This window comes from Cyanistes caeruleus, chromosome 3, assembly GCF_971803275.1.
Source record: "Cyanistes caeruleus chromosome 3, bCyaCae1.hap1.1, whole genome shotgun sequence".
NCBI lineage: Eukaryota > Metazoa > Chordata > Aves > Passeriformes > Paridae > Cyanistes > Cyanistes caeruleus.
In genome coordinates, this window is record NC_141703.1 from 79,738,602 (window position 1) to 79,763,692 (window position 25,091).

A 25,091-nucleotide genomic window follows, 5' to 3' on the forward strand; every position below is an offset into this window, starting at 1 on the left:
AGTCAGACACATTTTCTTACTTATATGCTCTTATTTTTATTTCCTTTTTTGTTTGTTTTTTAAACAACATTTTTTCCTGCTTTCCTCTGGGGGTTTCTTAAGAGGGAGGCAAAAGTATTTTACTCTTCAAAAAAATTACGTTGGAAAATTCAATAGTGCTTCATGTCTCTTGCCAAGCACAGTAATTACACAAGTTACAGCAAATATTTAAAGAAAAAGAAATACTTTTTTTTCCTCATTGCTATTTTGTTGATGATAATAAAAGAGTGAGGTGATATTAAAGAGCTTGAAATGAGGAATATGTATGGAGAAATTGAAAAATGAATTAGCACACAATTGTCTTCCCACAGGATATCTCCTTTATTTAAGAGAAATCTTCCATTTTGGAGAAAAGGTTTTTAGGAACAATTATGGATTAAAGCTGTTTTATTCTTTTTATCTTGTTATCTAAAAAAAAAAAAAAAAAAAGCACCCTAAAATAGGCTTGTGGAATTGATGGAATGTCTTGGTTGTCTTTTTTAGGATTAATTCCCAAGAAACAGAAATACCTTTAATGTGTCACACTTTTAATTACTTCTCTAAAAATATTTCCCAGACAACAGCAGAAATTTATCCATGATTTTGGAAAGAGAGAACACAAATTGATCGTACTGAGGATAGTTTTGTGTATTTTTTTATTCTTTGGTAAGATATTGTCTATTCCCCATCAAAGAATACCCCTTTGCTGGATAGTCATGTAATCAAAGTTATATTTAATATTCCCTTAAGGCTTTAGGTCAGAAAAAAGCCTAAATCCAGAGCACTCCCTGACCCACCCCTGTATTTCCAGACCACTGCCTGTCTCTGAGTTGCCAATGACTGAATTACCCACAGACCCCTCAGAGGCTTAAATCCTGTCCTCCTCTGCTCAGGACAAAGCTGAGACCTGCTGCAAGGGTCAGTGGAAGAGATGGAGGCAGGAAAGACTGGCTGTCATTCCCTGTCCTACATCTGTCCCCGTAGGTGACACTCACTGTACAGTCATTTCTGCTGGAGTCCCTTCAATCGCCCTAAAGCTTTGAAAGCACATAAGTTTCATTAAGTCCTCAAGTGAGGGAGGACAATAATATACAGATGTTGCCATACACATTTTTCTCTCTCCCCCACTGTTTTTCAAGGTTGGTGAGAAGGAATTCTACTTATTGAGCTGGCAGATTAGCTGGAGGGGAAAAGAAGGCATGTGGTAGCTCTTTTGACAAAGTATAGGTACTATGAGAGTCCTCTGACATCCACCTTCTCTTTTAACATCTTCATCAGTGCTTCACTGACCTCACTTAACATCCTTCCTAATTGGCATAGATGCTAAAACATTTTTTTAATTTTCATTTTTAATTTCTTTCTTTTCCTCATTTTAGATCATTTCTCCTAGTTTAACCACCTTAGTTATTTTCCCCCACTCTTTCATATCTAAATATATTTCCTTTTGGTAGTTATCATAACCCTTCACTGTGATTTTCTCTGAGCAGCATTAAAATTCCAATAGAAAAGGATAATCAGAGACTGACTGACTCAGTGCAATTTACCTCTACCTGAAAATGGCCTTATTTAATCTCTGGTAAAATGCACTTTATTTTGTTTCAGTATGGAACTTTTTAAATGGAAAACATAATTTCCACAAATGGAGGTTCTGTGCTTTTTTAAATTTTTGTTGTGCCAGTTTAAAGAGATTGAAGAAATCCAATCTGTGGCAGTTTTAATTCTGAATGAAGGGAAGAGTGACAATTAATAAAAACAGATATATAATATTCTCTTCAAGTAGTTACTGTACATCAACTGAGCATCAGTACAGGCAGGAGGCTGTCCAAATCCATCAACAAGTGGGACCACTTATACAAACCTCAGCAAGGAGAGATCTGAATTTCAGGAATCTCAGGTATCAGACTATTTCTCTTCATGACACTCTAAGTGTCTATTAGACATCAGGCTCTGTCTCAGGAGGCACAGGTGTCTCTGTTTGCCACGGGTTCCCCTCCTGCAGGTATACAGCCAGCTGAGGATGCATGTATTTACCAAAGCTGCTGGGGACTTTGCTCCCTTCCATTATATTTCTCTCTGACACTAACAAACTAGGTAAAACTTTTTAGTGTGTATGTCCCAATATTCAGAAACTTTATGCATAGTGATAGGACAAGGGGGAACAGTTTTTAACTAAAAAAGCAGAGATTTATATTACATGTAAGGAAGAATTTTTTTACTGTGAAGTTGGTGAGGCACTGGAACAGGTTACCCAGAGATGCTGTGAATGTCCCATCTCTGGAAGTGTTCAAGGCCAGGTTGGATGGGTTCAGAGCAGGGTGGATGGCTTTTAAGATCCCTTCCAACCCATACCATTCTACGGTTCTATGATCACATGGATAAATGAATGAGTCAAAGTTTGGCCAAAAAGCTATCAACCATTTCAGTGAAATTTCTAAATGTAGATAAGGATTTTTGTTTGCCATTCCTTCAAGGGAATTTCTGGGGTTAGGGGCATGACACACAACAAAACAAATGAAAAAAAAAGAATGAAGCTTATCTTTCTCTGGAAATAAAGTATTTGTTGTCTTCCTGCAAAATGCAGGACTCTAAAATGATGTCTTTTACTCCCTATCTGGATGTTGCTTGTCTAGAACAATTATCATTTTAAATTTGGACATAGAATGCTCACAAGATTGTAATTATCAGTTATTCATCTCATCAATTGCTGCTTTTCCTCTTTTTTTTTTCCTTTTCCAAATCTTCAGAAACTGATAAAAGCCTTTCATTATTGTTTGTTTTCCACCAACATTTTGATGAGGTCGTAGCAGATGAAAAAATTCTTTAATTAACTTTTCTTTTACTGCAGCACAATGCAAAAGATGGGAAGCTCTGTCTATTTTTCTGAGGGTGGAGGTGAGATTTGAAGGAAAGAATTTCTTGCCCATTGTTTCCATGGTCCCAATGCACCATTTCACATCATATGCAAGTACTACCTTGCATTCAAGGTATTCAAGAGTTGTTTTTCCATCTCTGTTTCCTTCCTCAATACAGGATTCAGCACATCAGGAAAAACATCTGTGGAGAAGGATGCTGCCACTAAAAATCCCTGCTCTATTTGTTTTGCCAGCTCTGTTTTTCTTCCCTACAAGGCACAGAACAGTGTGAGTGCACAGAACACTGGCTGTTTGCCTGATCCTTGGCCACATCCAGCTGGGTCAAGGCACCATCCCACAAGACCAAAACCAAGGTGTGCAGGCACTCTGATGGGTGTCGATGGGAATGAGAAGGGGATCAGGACAGACACACTGGGTGGCTCCCAGGTGCCATTGGATTAATCTCTGTACTATCGATCACCGATCACCAGGCTGTGTCATCCATCTTCCTCTTCTCACCCTTGAGGGAAAATCATTCAGAGGAGACTTATTAAGGCCAAAGAAAATGTATGTTGACTCAAGGAAAGGCAAAACAGAATAATTGCTCTGGACCTGCCATTTTAAATGCTTCTTCTTACTCTGTTTTTAATGCTCCTTCATTTGGGGAAGAAGTTGTTATAAAGTGGTTGCATGTGACAGTAATTGGAACTGCATTTAGTGTTCATTAAGGCCTAAACAAGGACGAGGAGGATGATCATCAGGACATATATAATTGATGGCGGTGCATTAAGTATTATAAAGCAATTCTAATTAGAAAACATTCCAGGTCTTCTATCAATCATCCTTCTCTCATTCACCTTTTCTGTTTTGATCCCCACACACATTACTTACACAGCCTGAAGCAGGTCCCTTGCTGCCTCTGCTGCGCAGTCCTGATGGTGGTTATTGGGAATTCGCCCCACGAGGAAAGAAACGGCAGCACTAGATGCAGCACAAACTGCAAATCCAAATATCTTGGTTCTGCAAGGCTCATGACACACACTCATCATTTGAATAACTAATGTGTGTGGTTCTACTACATTTGCCCACTAATTAATGGGAGAAATGTATTTCAAAAACAACGTTTTCCAATTGTATCTCAGGTTACTGTTGGGAATGGGGTTTTAGATAGCTTTTGAGGTATGACCTTTGGGTGTGTCGGTGCGCATAAGGATAAGCAGACTTGTAAGAAATTCAGAAATTCCCCAGTCTCTTTTGCTACCATATTAAAAAAAAAAAGGAAAATTCAGTTTTGGGGAGAAGAAAAGTGACAAAAAGGGAATTTTCATGATTTTTTTTTCCTTTCCACAATGAAAGCAGAATAGTTTATACTTAAAGCTTTTTAAAGCTGATTTTTAAATCAAAATACAAAATTCCATATTAATAAAATGGAAAGAGAATATTTCTTCTTTTCATAATCAATGTTTTACTTTCCCTTTATTAAAAACTTTTTGACATTTATAAGAAACAACCCTAAAGCAAGCAGGCATAACAAAAATAACTATTAAGAGTTTTGATGATGTTTTTCTGTCTAGTTGTGCTTCTGTCATCCTCTGCTAGCAAGCAACTAGGGCTGCCTGAGAAACAATACAAGCTTTGACAAAAGGCCTGAGAGCAGCTTGGAACTTCAGAGTGGCTGCTGAGCAGTCACTGAGCATCAGGAGATCTCAGCAGATCCAGAGCCTGCTTAAAAACTTCCACCATAATTGCATCTGGCTTTGATCAAAAGGAAATGCTAAACAAGGTGTAAAATCAAATAACAATATTTAAAAAAAAAAATTAAAAATAATTATGAAGCCAGATTTGTCAAAGTAGTCAGTCTTAAATAGTTTCCATAATCTATCATTAAATAATTCACTCTTTGGCAATGAAGTGCCATTATAAAAGAAGACCTAAGAAATAAAAGTTTTCTCTGATGATTGTCAAAAAGAAATGATTGGTGTTTCTGTAATCAAAATAAAAATATATAGTTTGCAGTCATCTTAGACTGAACCTACCAGTGGATTCCTGATTTCCTGACTCATCTCTGTGTTTCCAGATGGACTCTTTCTTAAGAAACTTTCATGATACAGTGTGGATGCATTATGACCCATGGCAAAAGGTGAGGTTAATCTAGGTTTTTGTTAACAAACCCCTAGAGGTGGATTAGAGTCAAACAACACTGAATGATCAATGTCTGTACATGTTATACACGTAGGGTTTGTATAATAATTCATTGTAAAATGAATTGGTTGCACAGGTAAACAGGTTTGTAGCTATTTTAGTTGTTGTCATCCATAGTGGCATAACAATATGAAAGCATAAAAATATCTCGTAAGAAAACATGAGAAAGGGAAGGGAAGAATAAGTAGAAGGCTCTCACCACGCCCAAGCCTTGCAATGAGACTTGGTTGTTGCAACAAAGAGTGGGTACCTGCCTTACAGGAATTAGCTCCTCCCTTATCTTTCTCAACACCCAGCTGTAGCCTGAGGCGGGGTGTGCTCGTCCTCAGCACCTAGGCAGTTACTTGCAGCTTGCCCCTTAAATGTTGTTGATCCATCAGCATTCCAGTCTCTCTTCCAGCATGGCTTGTGGATACATTCTTCTCCCCAGACCTGGGACAATCAGACAATAGCATCCCCTTTATTTTAGCTAAAGTTCCTGTCACAGTCCAAATTACCACAGTCTGGGGAGTGGTAGACTTTCCCTGGGCACGAATGAGCAGTTGTCTTTGCAGTTTGCTAAGTGGGAAAAAGTTCTCCCATGATTTTAGAGATGCCTAAGCCATGAACCATTTCAGTCTTTCACAGGATGCCACTGGATTTCAGACATACCATGGGAAAACAGCTGAGTCTGCATGTCAGAATGGGACCATGAGTTATCCATACTGCATCACCTATGAAGCTCCACTGTGCTAGGAGAGCTAGAATTTTATTTTTCAACTAATTAAGATGAAAACATCACAGTTCCATTCAAAAAATGCAAATACACTGCTTTGACTTTTCCAAAATCAAAAAGTCATGAAAAAATGCAGATGAGAAGTTTTTTAAACAGACAGTAGTGAAAAAAGTTTTGTGAATTTTCTTGTTGGAAAGAAGATTGAAATTAATGTGGGTACAATATTGTATTTATTATTATTATCAGTTTATTTATTATAACGGTCTTAGAACATGGCACTGGAATGGAGTTCCATGTCATGTAGGGGCTTGCTCTTTTAGTCACTACATGAGATGATCCTTGTATTTCAAATCCTCAGCCATCCCAGTTAGTTTCTCTTACTCTTCTTAGAAGTATTTTACTACACTAAATCCCATTATGCTCCCTCTGAGAGGAGGAGACCCCTTGGGAATGTCTACATAAATCATGAAAACTCTTGGAGCTGGTGTTACATGGGGCTAAGGTAGATAAAATTTATGCCCAGTGACCTCTAGCTCTAAAGTGAAGAAGCAGGATTTCTTCTTTTCACAGCTCAAGCCACTGCCAGTACAGTGGTGGAAATTGAGAGGGCAACCTGGACTTTACTATCTGAGGCTGATACCTTAATCCTTTTGGCATTGCATCTCCTTCACTGAAGGATGACTGTTATTCTATTTCCCTTGAAGAATGAGAAATTGAACCCTTTTTAGTGTTCTGTGAACCTTTTCTGACTATATACGGATTTCATTACTCTGATTGTGCTGTAGTGAGATAGCTGATGATGCTTTTCTTCCCCTAACATGCAATGGCATTCTAGTATTATTATGGGAAGCCATAATCCTGGCAGTGTGGAAATGTTTGATGAGTCATCAGGGTCCAGTAATGCATTTTTGAGCTGTCTCTCTTGCTGTCTTTCTGTCTTTGTTTCTCCTGTTTTATTTTCAGCATCTAAAGAAAGGGGAATGAGGCTTTAAGAATACTGTGTATGACATGCTTTGCTTAGAAGAGCTTATAGAGAGATATAAAGTCTCTAAACTGAGTGATGCTCCTATCCTGCCCCGGGCTGCCCTGCAGAAATGGGGGAAACAGTATAGCACAAGGACTGCTTTTATCCCAAACTGCATCTGGGCAGCTGTGCTGTCTCAAAGGGGGTTTGCCAGCTGCTAAGACATGGTCTGTTTTCAGGCAAGCTTGAAAACAACTGAATAATCAAAGCTAATCACTATGGGTACTGTTTGTTAATTAGCTGTGTGCTCTGCACACACCTTCCTCTGTCCCCTTCTACGGGACAGGGTACCACGTTCCATGACCGTGGGGTAATTGTGGCTGTGATCTAACTTCCCCATATCTGGAGGGAGACAACAACCCATGACAAAAGCTGTACATAGACCAAAGGCCTGATTAGATACTTCCTAAGTTGCAATATGTGATCAGACCACTGGGTGTTTAACAGCTACTGATGGATCTGCTCTTCCTGATTTAGATTGATTGTCTGATGCTGTGCAGTGGTATCTTCTGGGTATCTTTATTCTGCAGCAGTTAAATTGGTTACTTCTTGGCCCCATCTCTGTGTGCTACTTTATTAATGAGAGGACAAGAAACTGCTTCTCTTCACTTCATAGGATGGAAAAAAACCCAGAACTGGCAACAATGGAGAACAGGGAGTGAGAGACCTAGGAAACTGCTGCTGCATCCTTAACAGGTCAAGTGGTCATCACATAAAATTGCATTTTAAACATTCCTTATTTCTGAATGCTTTGAGAAAAGTTGAACTTAAACTCAGTAGTGCAAGATTAGAGACAAGTTTTGAGTTCCAAGATATCTGTCTATGAAATAGGGGCTTACAGGACCTGCTGCATTACTAATGGGCAGTAAGACATTCTAGGATGTTTATGAGACCGAGCCCATTCATGAGCTATTCCGTAAATGTCATGTTTCCCTCTGAAGTCAATTTTCTCTAAACAAAATAACTTCCAGTCTAAATAGAAGCTGTTTAGGAACTGGGAGCTGGGGGAAGCCACATATGAACAAGAATTAAACAAAAGGAATAATTAAACACATACAGCCTCAGTCACTGAGGTGAGTAGCTCTGGTGCCAGCACAAGTGTTCTCGAGTTCTCTAGTGTGGTGTACAGGAGGGATCCTGAAGCAGGGGGACCTCACAGGGAGCCAAGAGCTGCCAGGAGCCTGTAGCTCACATGGCAGTGACCAATGGGACCTGGACAGGGCCAGAATAGATGGTGGCCAAGGCTCCTGCTCTTATAAAAGAAGCTCCTGGGGAGCAGAGGTAGCCTGGAGCACTGCCAGCAGGATGGACAGAGGCCATGGCAATTCATGCAGGAAGGGCACCATAGCCCTGGAAGCTCAGACAGGGAGCCGTGATATCCACTCAGAAGAAATGGTTGGACTTGATGATCTCAGCAGTCTTTTCCATTCTACAAGATGCTAAGATTCTGTAAGATTCTGTAATTAAGTCCTTTCATGTTCTTAAAAAAAAAAAAAGAAAACAAAATTTGATTACTTTTACATTTTTCACACTCAATTTACTTAGCATTTCTTTCTTTTCTTTTTCTTTTTTTTTTTTTTCTGAAGGGAACTTCATGAAGAAATAAGGATTATTGTTATATGCTTTCAATTTGCAATAATCACTGAGCTTACTGAGCCCCAACAATAGATTTTGCAAATCAGCCTGCACCTTACACAGTGATGAACTTGGGTGTGGGAGGAAAAATTGACACCTAGTTATTTATATTTAACAAATTTTCTGCTTTTTCACCATCTACAAAGGATTTTAAAATGCTGGTCCATGGAGACGTCATGTGGAAGACGGCAAATGAAGGAGGGGAAAAGTAGTTTGGTTGTTTGATGACCCAGGTGAGTCAAATCCTGAACTCAAGGCCAAGGTTTAGAATCATTATTATAACAGAGTTTATTATAATTACCTAAATTTATTTTCTGTTGGTTTTTGTTTATTGGGTTTTTTTTAAGCTTTTTCCTTCCATATCTTTAAGCACTTTGGAGTTTGTGGAAGTTGTGGAACTTCAGGCAGACTAGTGGCAAAGGTTCCAGACAAATGAAACAGCTTTTTCTTTTGTTTGTTTGTTTGTTCGTTTTTATTTTTTTATTTAAGTCTCTGGACACCCATGAGTAACTTTCTATTTACCTAACTATCTCATGTTTCTGGCTCATATTTAGTGAATTTAGTAAAACACCTAATTCTCCTTTCTGACAGATAAATTAAATTTCATAGTCAGAGAAAGCAAAAGTATTTGAGCAGTAGAATGGGACCTGCTATTTTTAAAATCTAAACTCAAATCCACTTGAATATACCTCAAAACCAATTCTTGCACATTCCACTGCAATACCACTCTAGACAACAGGTGGGTTATATTTATGTATATGTATAGATGTCTTAATATTCTTGACAGAAAATTATTTGACTTTACTATTTATTAGCCCACTGCTCATTTTGAAGATAGTATTTTCTGTGTGAGCGCAGTTAGCATAACTGCTTTTGAAAATCCTACTGTGAATATTAGTTTTGTTATTTCAGAGAATACAAATTTTAAATACAAGCTCCTTTGATTCTCTGATGTTAGTTAAGTTTGGACATCCAAAGAATGGCAACAAAGCTGGTGAAGGGTAGAATATATGAGGAGTGGTTGAGGGAGCTGAAGTTCTTTAGTCTTGAGAAAAGGAAGTTCAAGGGTGACCTTATCACTCTCTACAAGTGCCCAAAAGGAGGATCAGATCAGCCTCTTCTCCCAAGTAACAAGTAGTAGAAGAAAAGTAAATTGTTGGGAAGGTAGAATTAGAAAGAAATTATAAATATGACTCTGTAGCCAGAAAGGCTAAGGAAGAAATACAAATGATAGCACGGTTTAAATAATTCAAAGAAACCAGGCTGGTATGCCAGAACACATTCTTTCCTGCAATAAAACCAAGCTGAGACCCCTCTTCCCAGCCTTATAAGGAAAGGTCTGAAGGACCCTGAGATAACTAAAAATATGCAAAAATAACGATTTCTATAGGTCGCATACAAATGTTACTGTATTAGTATCTTAGAAAGATTGGTCAGTGAAAGAATAGAATATTCAAATGTATAAGTTATATAAGTAATTGCAAAAGAGAATTCTCTCTCTTGGTTCTCTTGGCTCTCTTAGCTCTCTTGGTTTTCTAAGCTCTCTTAGTTCTCTTGGTTCTCTTGGTCTCTCTTGCTACTCTCTTGCTACTCTCTCTTAGCCCTCTTGCTTCACTCTTTCTACACTCTTATTGTTCTTTTTCCCCGGCTCTCTCACTTCTGTTCTGTTACTCTCTTAGCAATCTTAAGTCTTGAGCTCATGTATTCATAGTACTCATAGTATTCATAGTATTCAGTATTCATATTTTATCCCCTTTTGTATTGTTCACTCTGAGCCCACTTTGAGCTCTATCTGCTGGCTCATAGCAGGCTCCCTCTCTCTATCCTACACCCTGAAATAAACTTCTAACCTAACTCGGTTATAGAGGTCTTTGCTGTGTCTCAGACCATCCCCAGAGAGCGTCTCCTACAGTAAATTGTCTCAAGTTGCTCCATGGGAAGTTCAGGTTGGAAAAATTTATTCACAGACAGAGTGGTTTAACACTGGAATGGTCTGCATATGGAATTGGTTTAGTGGCCATCTATGGAGGTATTTAAAAGATGGGTAGATGTGGCACTTAAGGATGTTGGTTTAGTGGTGGACTTGGAAAACTGGTTTAACAGCTAGACTCAATGACCTTACAGGTTTTTCCAAATACCCTAAAATTCTATGTTTTTATAATACACATCTGGTTATCTTTTAATTCAAGTGATAAATCTAAACTACCTAAAATCAATTTTCTTTGCTGTTCTGCATGCTTTGTCTGCCTCCTGAAGGACAGAGTACAACATTTCTAGATCTACCTAGTATCAGTTCATCACTTAAAATTGTTTTCATCACACTGGCTTATTGCAAAAATCTGACTAGCTTAATGGAATGAATTGTAATGAGCTTGCCTCAATGCAGACATGCCTGTGGACAACATTTCTGCATTTATATTTTTCATTAAATTATAAAGAAATGTGGGGTTTGTTTAGCCATCTGATAAATTTTCTTTAATTTAAATTGTACAAGCTATTTTGCATTAAAATCATAAAGGATAGGAAAAAATAATGAAGACATCCAAAAGCTCTGTTAACATATGCACACTACCCTTCACCTCATCTAATGGTCACAGTTTGATTATTATATATGCAAATAGCATTCAATCAGTGCATAATGAGGTATTTTTTGTGATCAGTTACTTCTTTGTCATAGTTCATTGTTTTGATCTGTTGCACAGTGTCGTGCACAATGAATTAAGCTTCACTTCAAGAAAAGTCTGTGTAGGCCAAATTTCCAAATACCAAAGTGTTGCCCTTTCTCTACAGACACATTTTTCAGCTAATAAAACACAGTCACATTAAAAGAAGGAAAGTTATAGAACCAAAATGAAGGAAGAAAATTCCTCTTCTTTCCTAACTATCATAGATTTTTCTTCAATAGAGAAAATTGATTAGAGGCTAAGATATATTGGTTTTGCACGGTCATCAAAACAATTGGAAGGTTTACCTTCAGAGCCTGTCAGAGCCCTTTTTTATACTCTATAATCTTTCCTTCATTGGGCCATGAATAAAAAGGTTCCTTACTTACAAGCTCTCAGGTTAGAAGCTCCCAACTTTCTCCCATATGATGCTTAACAAGTTTGGGAAGAATGTTTGAAGCATCTGCACAGGTACTTCATTACTGAGTTTCAAGTTCTTATTTATTTTGTTCTTTGTTGTATAAAATACTTCCAAACAGGAGAAGAACTGGTCCTCAGGTGCACCAAGCCTTACCATTTATGACAGTGGTCTTGTTGTAATTTCCTTTTCCAGAGTACCTTCTCTTATCTCTATTTCTTTTCTAGTCCAATCTTTGCCCATATTTTTGGAAGGGGATTTTGTTTTAAGTTTGCACAGCACTTGAAAAAATATTTTGCAGCTATGACTGAATGAGATTCATCTAAACAAGCACTGGGGGTATCTGCAACCAATGAAGCCACTTGGGCTACATTTGCATTTACTACAAATAAAATACCTTGGGGTTTATAAGCCGAGAATGTATGTTTTGTAATCAATGAAAGTTGCAATGAACTATTATGCAGTGCAAACACTCACTTGAAACAAACTCTGAGTTTCAGGGTCAACCAGTGCAGTTAATCTACCACAGGAGGTCCCTCTTATGCTTGGCTTTCTTATCCTAGATTTCTATAGGTGCTTCTACCCTTTACTACCCACCAAATTCAACTCTGTGACTGAATTCTAATGACTGCCTAGGATGCCTTGTTTCATAATGTACAGGATGAGTCAGAGCACCTAAAGTGACATGTTGCCCTGGATTTACCTTGCAATGTCTTTTTTCTGTATTCCACCTTCTTATTCTAAGTAGTAACAATATTTCAGCAAAGCCTTGATTTTAAGCTGCTGTCTACCATGGCAACATTTTAGTTATCTTAGAAATTCTCTGTGCCAGACTATTTTCATGTAATTAAAGTAAAAGAATAAAATTACCTAAACCTCTAAGCTTTTCCTGTATAAGACTGGACTTCTTACCTAAGGGTCTTACACTTACAGTGGGATTGAGTGTAAGATACATTAAGAAAGCTCAGACAAGTTTACTGTCTGGAGGAACCATTTCTGACAATCACTAGTGGGTGAAGGAAGAGAATCCACTTCTCCTAACTTCAGAGACTAAAATAAGTTAGGACTGTGGATGCTTTCATGTCTTTCAGAATTCATCAAGAGATTGTTTATCCAGGAAATAGGAAATTCCCTAGGATTGCTGGGATCTTCATTGCTGATGAGACCTCTAAAAATGCATAACATCTTCCACTGACAAAGAAATAAAGCCCTAAATTAGGCAACTCTGTTCAGCACCTGAACCGGGGCAGCATAAATTTGGTCAAGGATGCAATGTTCATAAATACTTTAAAATTATTTAATCTTTAATTCAGCAAATTCAGACCTGACATATGGAGTTGCAAAGGAAGTCTTAAAAGTTCCCTTTAGAAAGTACACTTATTTCTGGAATGTTAAGTACCATGCCTTTCAGAAGGCTCCCCCTTCATTATTGCTCCCTGATTGCGTTAATTTATAATTATAATAATGCAATTTTTCTATTAACAGCTCTTTTGATAATAACATCCGTACCAGCTGCTGCTTTATCTTCTTCCTGTTTTGTGGAGCTTTCCTTTGTGCTCTAGCATCTTCTATAGATTGCAGATACATTCTTCTGTAGTCTGAATATTAAGTATAAAAGCCTTAAAAACTATTCTCACTGAAATTAACACCAATTCCAGAAACAATTCTTTCCAGTTCAGTCAAACTGATACTTCTTCAACATATTATGTTTCCCTTTTAAGGCTCTTTTGCAAGATTCTCTCCTTGTTACTCAGCATCAGAGTAAGGCTGATACCTTCCACAGACAAAATGACCTGTCAGGGTGTCTTTCTCCTGTGAAGTTTATTTGCTCCTGGAATGCTTTTCTTTCAATTTTGACTGAACCAAACCTAGGCTGCATTAATAATTTCTGCCTCAAAATGAAACAAGTGAGATCTTCCAGACAGAAGCAACTTAGTCCTTGGGTTTTTTGGTTTGTTTTTTTTCCCTTTTCTCATAATTCCCACTGGGAAAGAAAGGGGGGAAGAGCTTACTTACAAGGTATCCAAATATAAACTATAGGCTGATTTTCAGAGTAAATATTTTACCATTATGAGGTAGCTGCCTCTGCTATTCAGAAAGCCAGGAGTCCTTATTTTACATCCTGTCATGCCAGTAACTTTTAAGTGATTTTTTTCATCATCAAATACACATGCTTCATCACTTGTCCCCCCTCTAATGTTATTTTTCTGGGCTTCCTGACTGCTAGTGTAATGCAAATAAAGTTATGCGACCAGATTGTAAGTGCCTGTATTTCAATACAGGCCATTCAGAAATGTTGTACTTTATTCCAAATGCCATTGTGGAGACATAAACTCCTCATGCAATCAAACATTCAAGAGGTGGCTTCATCCTCTGGAGGAGTATGGAGCTGTTGTTTTGTTTCTCATTAGCAGTAGACAAATTACATTTATTTTAGAAGCTGGATTTCTGCCATTCCATTACTCTACATCTCTCTCTGGATCTGGCTCCAGAAATCTTTGTAAGGTCCAAGTACCTGCTGTTGTGTTTATAGACACTAACAGAATTTGGAGTATACACAGTGATAAACACCAGGTGAAAATTAAACCAAATCTCATGTCCTGAGGGATTCTTCATTATAAAATGTAATATCTTTCTAGCTAAATTAACCAGATAAAGCACATTCTTTCAGCTCAATTTTATTTCAGAGAGGGATTGTGAAAAGATTGGTTTGCTAGCATGGGGATATCAAACCAGCTTGGAATTGTAATGAACAAAAAATAAAACAGCCTAGCTGAGAAAAGTCAGTGGACTGCAGAGCTGGGGCTTTAGATGAACAGTACATGAATTTGGAAAGTTAGCAGTCTTCTCTGCTTGCTGGAATCAGATTAGAAAGTTGTTACTGCAGCTTGCATTGCCAGCTACTGGCACGTTGCACCCTGGAAAGCACGTCTTCCCATTTCATAGAGCCTGCCGTGAGAATTCCCTGTTCCTTCGGTACTATTAAGCAATGTTCTGTTGCTCTTGGTCATGGCAAAGTGATTTCTAGGAGAAAAGAAAGGAAAATCTATGATTATATATGTCCACTGTGTAATTTCAGAGTATTTTTCCATACCTAAATATAATAGCTAAAGACCAAGTGCTAAGAAATATGCGGTGCCATTGAAACCCTAAAAACATGATGTGAGCTCATTTTTCCCAATCTTTTTTTTTTCTTTCCTAAATCTCTCAATGGAGATTTTCATGAAGGCAGAACCATGGACATCTAAATTGAGTGTTCATTTGGGTCTTTCATTTTGAAATTACTGCCTTGTCTTGCCTTTGTTTTGTTATTTGAGGTTATCGTATATTGCATTAAAAAATAACTTTTCAGAGTCCCTCTCAACACAAAAAAACCTTCAGTTCTGTTGACATGAGATATTTCAAAACAGAAGGAAAAAAGTCCTGATTTTTTTTGGTGGTTTTTTGGTGTTTTTTTTCTCATGGAGAACTTTTATATATGTTCCAGTTCGGAAGAAAGCCAAGTATCAAAATATTAAAATTTTTTGGAAAGTCCAACAGGCATTGTCTGGAATTGCTGTGCTGCTATCAGGACTAGGTTCCCTCAGCCAGCACAGGCTCAGCACCTAAGACTAGTCTCTGAGTCTAAGACATCTGCCATTAGCTATGCCATTGATTTCCTTGGTAAGTGAGACTAGACATTTGCTCTCTCTCTCTGTTTCACTATCCTTATCTATAGAAAGGGAAAAAATCATACTGACCTTCTTTGTTAAGTGTTTTGAAATGTGTTGAGGAGAAGGGCACGGCATTCATCTGCTCTCAGCCTCTCCAGAGATTTTGCAGCACAAATGGAATGCATTCAAAGGGCCTCAGTCAGGAGCAAGGTTTGCCAAAGCAGAGAAAGCTGTCTGGAAAACAAACTGAAGGGAATAATAAGAGCATATCAAAAAAGAAGTAGATGATCCCAAGCAGAAAATACTTCAAGATGTCCACAGATATTTTAAAAGTTTTATAGAGGTTTTTCAAAGGCCTCCTAGGAAATCCACTTACATTTAGAAAGGTGAATATCATAAGAATAGCAAAACAGAAAAGCCAAGTATCTGAAAGACCTATATGATGACAATAAGACTGTTACAGCCTGGAACTCTTTATCTGGAGATCAGCGTTAACAGATTTGACCCAAACAACACCTGGTCCTTTTTTTTGCTGAATAGAAGCTGCTAGTCTCTTCTAAATTTGCATTTCATACAGCTGTGCTAGCTGAGGGGCTGTACTTTTTATACTTTTTATAATTGTCCTGCATGCTAAAGGTTTCAAATTGTTCTGCATGCTACAGGTTTCTCCTTGCCCTGGTGAGAGCACTAACATGTATCTGAAAATTCCTAATGATAAAAGAAATATAAATAATAACAATAGTATTGTGGCAGTAATAAGACCTTAAGCCCAGTGAGAGACAAATTAAATATTAAGAATGTAGTATTATTTTCAGAAAATAAATTAAAAAAAGTTCTCCACAGCAGATATACTCCCTATACCTCTTTTTATCTATAAATAGATATGCATTAAGTATCTCTTTCTGTAAAAAAAGTAACTACCCTGGCACCCTTAAGGAATAAAGAGGGTTTATTGCTGGTTCTTGTAATACTAGAACTAGGAAGGTCCCAGCAAAATTGTTAGAAAATACACTAAAACCAAATCAGAACTCCCTTCCTCACTTATCCTTCCTCACTTATCAATCACTAAATTAAATGCGAAACTCATTGCCACAGGATGATATGGAGATAAGAGGTAATAAAGAGGCTTTAAAAAGTACAGGGATCTTCCTGAAGGATGAGTACAGCAGGAACAATTAAATAAGATGGTCCAGAAGTAGACTTCAGCTCAGAGAGACAGCAAATCTCCAAAAATTTCATTATCCATTTTGTACTTCTTTAATAATCTGTTAATGTCTGATCAATATTAGGTTATTTGCATGTTGAATCTGATCCAGTACTTGAGCTGTCTCAAACTTAAAGTGAATATAGGTTTGGTCTATTTTTTTATTTTAGACCTCATGAAGCAGTATGATCAACAATGAAAATCAGACTTGAAAAAGACCCAGGAGTTGTTCACGGTAGACACTGGCACAGTATGTTACGTTGTGCAGTATCTTTAAATAGCTTCTTACTTTTATAGTCACAGTAAGGTGCATTATGTGTCACCTCTGATATTTCATGAACCCAGAATTCCAGGAAATTAAAGTAAAAAGGTAGACCTTAAAAATTTATCTTTAAAGACAGTTCAGGCAATAAATCTTTTCTATTAAGGAAATCAACTTTTCTTAGCTTTTAAGTTCACTAAAAATATATTCACAATATTATGCCACATAACATGTTGTCTTAAATAGTGACATATCCTCATATAAGGAGAGAGAGCTGATATTTCATCTTCAGGGAAAGAAAAAGAGTAAACTCTTGAGTGGGGACAATTGGTTTTGTCTGTAGGTTAGGGAAACATGGACGAGTTCTTCAAGTGTGCAACCTCTGTGGATAAGCAACATTATGGATTTTTTTTTTATTTTTTTGGGGGGCAGGGGGTTGCTTATGTACTATTTTATGGTGCTCCTGTTTGACAGAAACTCTGCTTAAATTTCACTACTCTCTTGACTGCCTTTTTTTTCCTTCCTTTCACATCTTTCTTACACTACCTGTGGGCCTTAGGGGATGTTGAGTGATAGTAATGTCCCTTCATTTTAAAGCCAGGGCTCATGAACCTAACTTACTCAAGTCTTTGCATCAACTGCAAGGTGACCCAGGTGCTAATGTCATCCAGGACCCAGCCATCTGCTCCTGGGTGTGTGTCAGTCATTGTACACATGGCTGTACTGCACATTTAAATAGGTTTCCTTGCTCTTTTTTGTCTTTGAGCAAACTGACAGTGTTTTCATGCAACTACAGGCATATAGATAACAATCTAGCCCCGGTTTTGAAGACTATTGGGGTTTGAATATTTTAACCCCATGGAGGTGTAAAAAGTACAGGGAAGAGCTTTTGGTTGGTTGGGTTGGTTTTCTGCCTGCTCCTTTAGGAGGAGGTGCCTTAGCCCTCTTCAGGCAGAGGGAATTTCCCACCAATATATGTCAGACTTTAGTGTGCTGTAGGATAGGCATTAGTCCTGTAAGTCAGACTCACTCCCTCAAATTACATAGTTTTCTCATTTTCATCCTCAACCCCACTCACCTTCAGTCCTGAAGGAGACAAGACCAGTAATAAAATAAACCAACTTTAATAAGCAAGATTCACAGTCAGATTGTTACCTGCAAAACTGCAAATGTTACAATCAATAGAATGCAACCACAATCTTCAAGTAAATTTAACAGTTGAATATTTTTCCACTTGCTTAGTTTTTATTAGATTTTATTACCTTTGAATTCCTAAGTTTTTATTATGAATCCATAGTGCAACTGCAGTAGTATTCTGCTTTCAGGCTTCCACAGGTCTGAACATTCATTCTTAGCACTGGACTCAATTACATCAGATGGGCTTGTCACTTATTTTTAAGACATACGAGGTATTGAAACAAGTGAGCAGCATAAACAGTTCCTAATTTGCTGGTCAAAACATTTTGCAAGCATTTCACTTCTACTGGATGTCTTATAGTGGTTATTTTTAAATTTTATTTAATTTTTGTTTTGATTTTGTTATTTTTTGGGGGGGAAGCTTGATGATTTGTTTTTTCTTGGCTTTGGTTGTTTTTGGTTGTGTTTTTTTGTTGTTGTTGTTGTTGGGTTTTTTTAGTTGGTTGTTTGGTTTTTTTTAATTCTACCTACCCTACAGCTGGAGTTAAAAAAATAATATGTAGAGTATATGTAAGAAGACATTCCACTCTTTCAATGCTCAGACTATGTTCATAAAGCCTTCTACGCCTTTATCAAATTTCATATTTCTTCAATTAAAATTACTGTTCAGCTATTTTGCTAAGCAAGTAAGGGGAGGGTACATATTATATCAGCAGAGCAGGGACAGATTTAGTAACACAACTTTGTCTATAGACTTCATCCATCCTACACTCTAACTCTTCATTTTAGAGCCTTTAGTGTTACAGGTGATTTATGCTAACATCATGATTGCAGAAACCCAGAGTTAAAAGGATGGACAAAGACTATCAGTAACCCATCAATTACTAAGGAATTGATTCACATCACTTGCAATTATCTAACTGTAGGGTATTTAATTGTAGCTTTCATCACCAAGTCTGACCTTTTGGTCTGCATCCTCTCCAGCTCAATTTCCAGCTTCTCAGCCAAGCTTCCAAGACAAATCCAAGCTCCCACACAGGAAACAACAAGTCATCTGAGTTCTAAGGCTGGTACTAAATCAATAAGAGCAGTAAACCAGTCCTTGAAAATGCTTTTTCTGGAAAGGGACATTTCTCCCCTGTCACTGCCTCTTTCATATAATATCAGTTTCACAGATGAACACCAGAGATGCCCACTGAGGTCAATCTTTCTGCTGTGGAAAAATGCCCAAATATAAAAAGAAAAATTATTTCATCTACTTTTTTTTTTATTTTATAAAGTGCAACTGGAAAAAAATGAAATTTTCTTCAGCGCTTTAAAAAATGTAACTGTTTTAAAGCATGTCTAAACTAAGTCTGACTTAAAGACATCTCTCATGAGAAGAGCAGTCTCTGTGCTCTTTTTTTACCTCTTAAATTCAGCCAAAGAAACAGAAAACCACTCACAGAATTGTCCATGAATGATGAAAAACTGAAAATCTTGAAGGTCAGAGAGATTTGAGTGCATTTGGAAGGACTTCCATGAACTGAACTTCCACAGAATTCTCCTTGGAAAGAATGCCAGGTTAGTGGGCTGTTTTCTTTAAAAAAAAACACAGTGGAAAGTTGAACTTCTTGTTCACAGTTACAAATCAGGCGTGAGAAACTAGGAGCTGGAGAGATCTTACATTTACAAAACTAAAAGTTATCTGCAAGTATTTCCACCAGTTGAACACCTCCAAACTATCCACATCATTGTAGAGCAGGTGGAGTACGTTATTGCTTTAGTATAGTATGACTGCTATCAAGAAGACAAACACGCTCACTCTTTACTCAGAGATGTAAGGAAGGCGTGATTTCTGCACAGCGATGCAGGTACCTCGAAACTCCTTTCAAGGTGCTGAATTCCACTGTGGTTTTGACCATTTGTCAGTTACAGTCAGGAATATCAAGTCCTTAGAGTTTCATAGAGATCAAGGGTATTGCCTGAAGCAAAGCCATGTATTCAGTGAACTCTTAAAGAAAGCTTTCTTTGCTCAAAGCTTAAAAGGGGATGAAATGCATTATTCAAGGTCATTCTGAAGGAAAAGGTTGATGCTAAAGAGCGAGACAATGACTCATGTCCATAGGACACACTCTTTTATTGGGTCACAGGTTCCCCAGTGCTATCAGGTGAGGCACCTCTGCATTACATATTGCAAAACATTCCTGTTGTGGATCCTCCTGTGATTATAAAACTGTTTTGTTATATTCACACAGTAAATCTCCTTCCATGTAGGAAAAGATTATATGTTGTTTGGTAAAGACAATTCTGTGGCTATCATTGGGGTTGTTTCATTTTTTTGGCTCACCCATCTCTACCTTCAAGCCTCCTCAATACCTCAGTGACAACAGCAAAGACAATCCTAGAACACAGAGTTATATTCAGGGACTTCAGTCTGTCCAGCTCAGCAAAGGAAGGTAGTAAGCAACTAATGTCTTTTAGACTCTGCATGGAGAAGTGTGGCAATAGGGACCTCTTCAGCTTAGCTGGAAGAGATGCAATACTTAATACTTAAAAGGTGTAAAGTAAACAAATTTAGTCTTAGAAATAAGGTCCAGAAAGTTGTTTCCATCGCTATTTAACTGGAGAAAAACTCTTTGAATGCTAGGGATTTTCCTAACCAAAAAGGGATGCTATTTTAAAATGCACAATAATATTTCAGACAGTCATGAATTCAAATAAAAACTACATGTGTGTTGTAAAAATTGCAAAATTTGTACAAAATATAAAATTTATACAAAATATTATGTTTGAAGAGTCTAGTTTTAAAACCTAGGAATTACTGGAAATAATAAGGATTTACATAAAGAAATAGTGGTCTAAGGAGAAATGCATCTACTTTGGGAGGCAAAAATTTCAGCAGAATATTGGAATGATGCCTTATTACAAATCCACAAGGAAGAATTTAAATCTGTCCCTAGGATTTGACTGAAGTGAGAATCCATTGCACTGTGAAAACAACTAAGATTGTGTGGGCCTGTTGCTGCCCACACTGCAGCTCTGCCTGCTTTGGCAGTGAAAAGCAGCATAGCCAGACAAGATCCCTGCAAGCGGCTCCCTGAAGTGAGTGTCTGACCATGCCATGCCTGTACTTACCTGGCATCTTTTACCTGGGCACTGCCATGCTGGGCTGAGCAGGCAGCTGTCTTCTCTGATATACCTCCTGCCTTGACCAAGAAAAATTCGTATTCCTGGCCAAGCAACAGTGATTTTGCTCTTGTTGATGCTCCTGCTTGGATACGAGGAGGTTCTGTGCCTGTTTCTCAAAGCAGAATTCAACAGCATGCCTCTTGCTTCTCTGCTCTCACTTTCACTCTATGGTGTTTTGGCCAAACCTGTATCGACCCAGTGCAGTTCATCCTTTTTCTGCCCAGAGCTCTTTACACCTCTCACATCTGCTCAAGGACAGATAGCTTCCACAGAATCTGGGACAGATCTTAACACTTCTGTTGTCCCTATCCCTGCTAAAAGGGGGCACCCAAGGAGCTGCGCTCCCTTCATCTGCCTGTGTCACTCCTGTGGCACCCCAGGGCTTTCAGAGAGAGAATGACATGTAAATCAAATGGATGCCATTGATAACAAGTGAAACCTAATCTAACCAAATCTGGCCTAATCTAGTGTAACTGCCATTATATATTAATGTGCAGTTTAATAAATGCAGTTATATATATAACATTATAGTTCTATACTACTCTGTACTGGGTTGCAATATAATTATAGATCTGTTGCACCAGGAAGTCTTTTGATTTGAGGGGGAAAAAAGAGATTGGAGTTGAATAAATTATAGATTAGAAGGGAAATAAAAAATGGACTGCAATGGCTCAGAGAGCATGGGAATTTGAATTTTTATAAGGATTTATTATGTTTACTGTATCTGCATTAGTAAAAACTGCAACTGCCTGAGCAAAACTTTTTTCAGCTGACATAGCACACAGCATTTATTTTTCTCTTTTTGCTAAAGAAAGGAGAGGCTTTTTATGAATTAGTGTACTGCAATACTAAGTTTTATATTATCTATAAACTAAGGTAGTAAAAAAAGTCACATCATTTTAACCTTAGAATCCAAAAGGGAATGTTGTGGATGTGTAAAAATTTAATGTTCTCTAGTGTCTGGTTAAGTGGTCAGTGCTGATGAGTGGGAGTTTTAATTTGTCTCACAGTAGTATATTTTCTCATAATTTTCTTCCCAAGGGTTCTCTGAAGTTTGGGCTGCATTTCTGAAGCAGCTAGGTCATGCAATCAATCTGCTGGTGAGGAGATGAGGAGATCTTGACTGAAGCCTTTTTTTTGCTAATTTGAAGGTCAGATAAATACTAAGCTCTTCTCTCATATCAGAGTTGTTAGAAACAACCAAGTTGTTTCAGTCTAAAAAAAAAAAAAGGCATTTATGAATGATTGTTGGCATGTGCTGTATTTCTCCCTCAGATCCCAGACCAGGAGTTGTTCAGGTGCATTTGACACCTGTCTAGATAAAGCTGGTGTCATGAGTTGCAGTTGTATGATAAGCATATAAGATGATAATGTCCTGACTCTACAAAGACTTGTGTCTTTTACAGTATCTCTCTTTTCTGCTGCATTCTGGAAAAACAAAGAATAAATAATTCATCAGTAAACTACACTAAAATACATTTTGATGCAAACTCTCAATTCAGTCAGTGACAGTTCTGGATGAAAAGCTGAACTGGTCCGAATGAACCCAAAAATATTCCCTTCTTTTTATCTTCTTGTCTTAGATCAAAGCAAAAGAAAAGCAAACACGAGCTCTCTAGTTGAACAGAGTAAACAAGGCAGTTTCATAAGCATGGGTTTTCAAGAAAGTTATGCAGATGTTTTAGTCTTTTAACTGTTTACAAATATGCAAATCCAAGTCAAATGTAACTGAATGGGTTGTTTTCAATACTGAGGTATTTGCTATTTTTCAAAAACGTCTATTTTCCTCTGAGTTCCTCCCTGTGCTTTTGTAAAATATTGTCTTGTCTTCTCTCTGACAATCCTGACAACGAAAGATGATGCAGTAAAAGTCTCTGGACTACATGTTTGTGTGGCTGTGCCTAGTGCTTGCAAATCCTATGGGATAAGAGCTGCCATATAATGTAAAGATAAATCAGAGTCTCCTTTGAACTGATGACCCTTTGCTGCTGTCATTTTTGACAGGATAAGCAACATGAATAGCAATTCTCAGAATAAAATGCCACAATAAATCCTGATCCTTTCTAATTTTCCAAAATCTAGGCTATCTTCACCTTTTTAAGGACTTATTGTTGAGTATTTTCTTCAAAGTGAAAAATAAATAAAAGACAAACTTTAGGCTAGAATAAACTTTCAAAACAGCTCTAAACTTGTGGGTTTGATTTGCAGTTCCAGAAATGAAATATGTACCTCTGACTGTAAGTCTTGTCGCAAGGAAAGAAAATTGGGCTACTTTTTATCTTTTTATTTCTTAGACCTACCATTTTTCTCTCTTTTTTTTTTTTTTCTTTTTTTTTGTTTTCCCTGCTGGATTTTTTCCATAAGCCAAAAATCCATTATCCACAAAAAAGGTTCTACTGATTTCTTTGAAACTTTGTGCATTCTCAAACTTTGCCTCAAATATTGTGTTTTGTCAGTCTATGGGTTTACATTTCTAACCCAATGCTTTTCATGAGATACATAAACCAGGTCTTTCTTGTCTATGAAATGTCATTATCAAAATTTTAAATAAATTTTTACATCAAGTACATATGCAAATAATCTTTGTTACCATGCTGCTTTCTTTGTAATTCTTACAAATTAGTTCATTTAAGTTTACTGATTTTTTTTTAAAACTTTTCTTTTCACTGACAAAAATAACATTTACATCACGATTGTCTGAACTTCAAGCACACATTATTTTGGACACTGCCAAACCTCACAGAGATGAATGCAACATTAAAGCAACTGGAATGAACTGGCTCTGATAACACTTGTGCTAGCAATCTTAGGGTTTACAAATTCAGAAGTCTTACTAAGGTCACATTGAAAAGGAAGGTGCCCCTAATCTGCTCAATAGTTGTTCAAATTGTGGCAAAACGTGCTACTGTTTTAGTTTATTCTGTGAGTTGATTCACCATATTTCTTTCTGACTCCCTTCTTTTTGGCCCATGGTTCACTGGACCTGAACCAGTGACTCCCACTGGTTGAGAACACAGAGGGTTCCCTAAATTCATTAGTGGCATGGAACTTTGCCATCCCCATTGTGTACCACTAGCTTGGCAAGCTGATTTGATCACACAAGCTATTGCCAGCATAATCCATCTAGCTGTCCTTTTTCAAAGGGGAAACATCACTTTTATTAGAGGCCAAATGTGATAGATGACACTGGGATTACAGGACTTCTTTTTCTTCATTGTCAGAAAAAGACTAAGCAGTGGCATGAGTTAAAGGGTTTCTCAGGTAAGTGGTTGTCACCATGGTTATGCATGAAGGTTAATATCCACTTTTAGCTTTTTACCTTTTAATTCAAAATTTTAATAACAAAAATCCTAAGTGTTAAGAAGGGAATGTGACTCCTAACAAAGAAAAAATATTATTGCATAATACAATTATTATCTAATGACTCATGATTCATCAAAGACATGAGTTTTGTGTTTTTCTACTCTCTGTTCTGAAGAAGGAAATGCAGTGAATATAACATGCATTTATTGCAACTTGGTAAAGAAAATGAGAAGAAGTCAGGCTGTCCTAAAGAAAAATTTACTAGTGAATCAGAAATGACATATTTTAGAGAAAATAGTATTGTTTCAGAGACATTTCATGTTGCACCTCTTCACCCAGTAAAGTTAAGGAAAACTCAGGAAAACTTTGCTAAGAAGCAGAGGGATTTACTCAACAGTCTTTGCATCATTTGAAATACATTGAATTAGTCTGTGAAGCAGATGATAATATTGCCTTTTAAAATGTGAAATTCTGGCATTGACATAAAACACACACAGAACTGGTGCTGTCTCTCTGTCACCAGGCAGGAGAGGGACTTTGCAATTCAAAGGACCAAGTCCGTAACAATATCTGTCCATGACCACTGTGTCCCAATTTCCATCAGTTTTGCAGCTGGGACTTTCAGCTGTCTGCACAATATCACTGCTCATCTTTCCATACATGCCATCTATCTTATTTTTGCTGTCTCAGCTAGATGAGAATTATTTCCTGTTCCTATGAATTTATTTAAAAAGAAAGAGAAGGGAAAAGGAATATTATTTTTTAAAACGCTCTCTGAACTTCCTTGACAGTGTGGCTTTTGTGTGTTTATTTCAACTGAATTATTCTTGGAAG

General features: G+C 37.4%; 1 long non-coding RNA gene across 1 annotated transcript; it reads right to left on the bottom strand.

Annotated features, from left to right (window-relative positions):
- Positions 1–12,830: 12,830 nt before the first annotated feature.
- Positions 12,831–15,755, bottom strand: LOC111926511 (uncharacterized). The gene is made up of 3 exons (XR_015283957.1): positions 15,557–15,755; positions 15,268–15,426; positions 12,831–14,551 (listed from the first exon to the last, which is right to left on the bottom strand). It is a non-coding gene; the product is annotated as an uncharacterized LOC111926511 (long non-coding RNA).
- Positions 15,756–25,091: the final 9,336 nt, after the last annotated feature.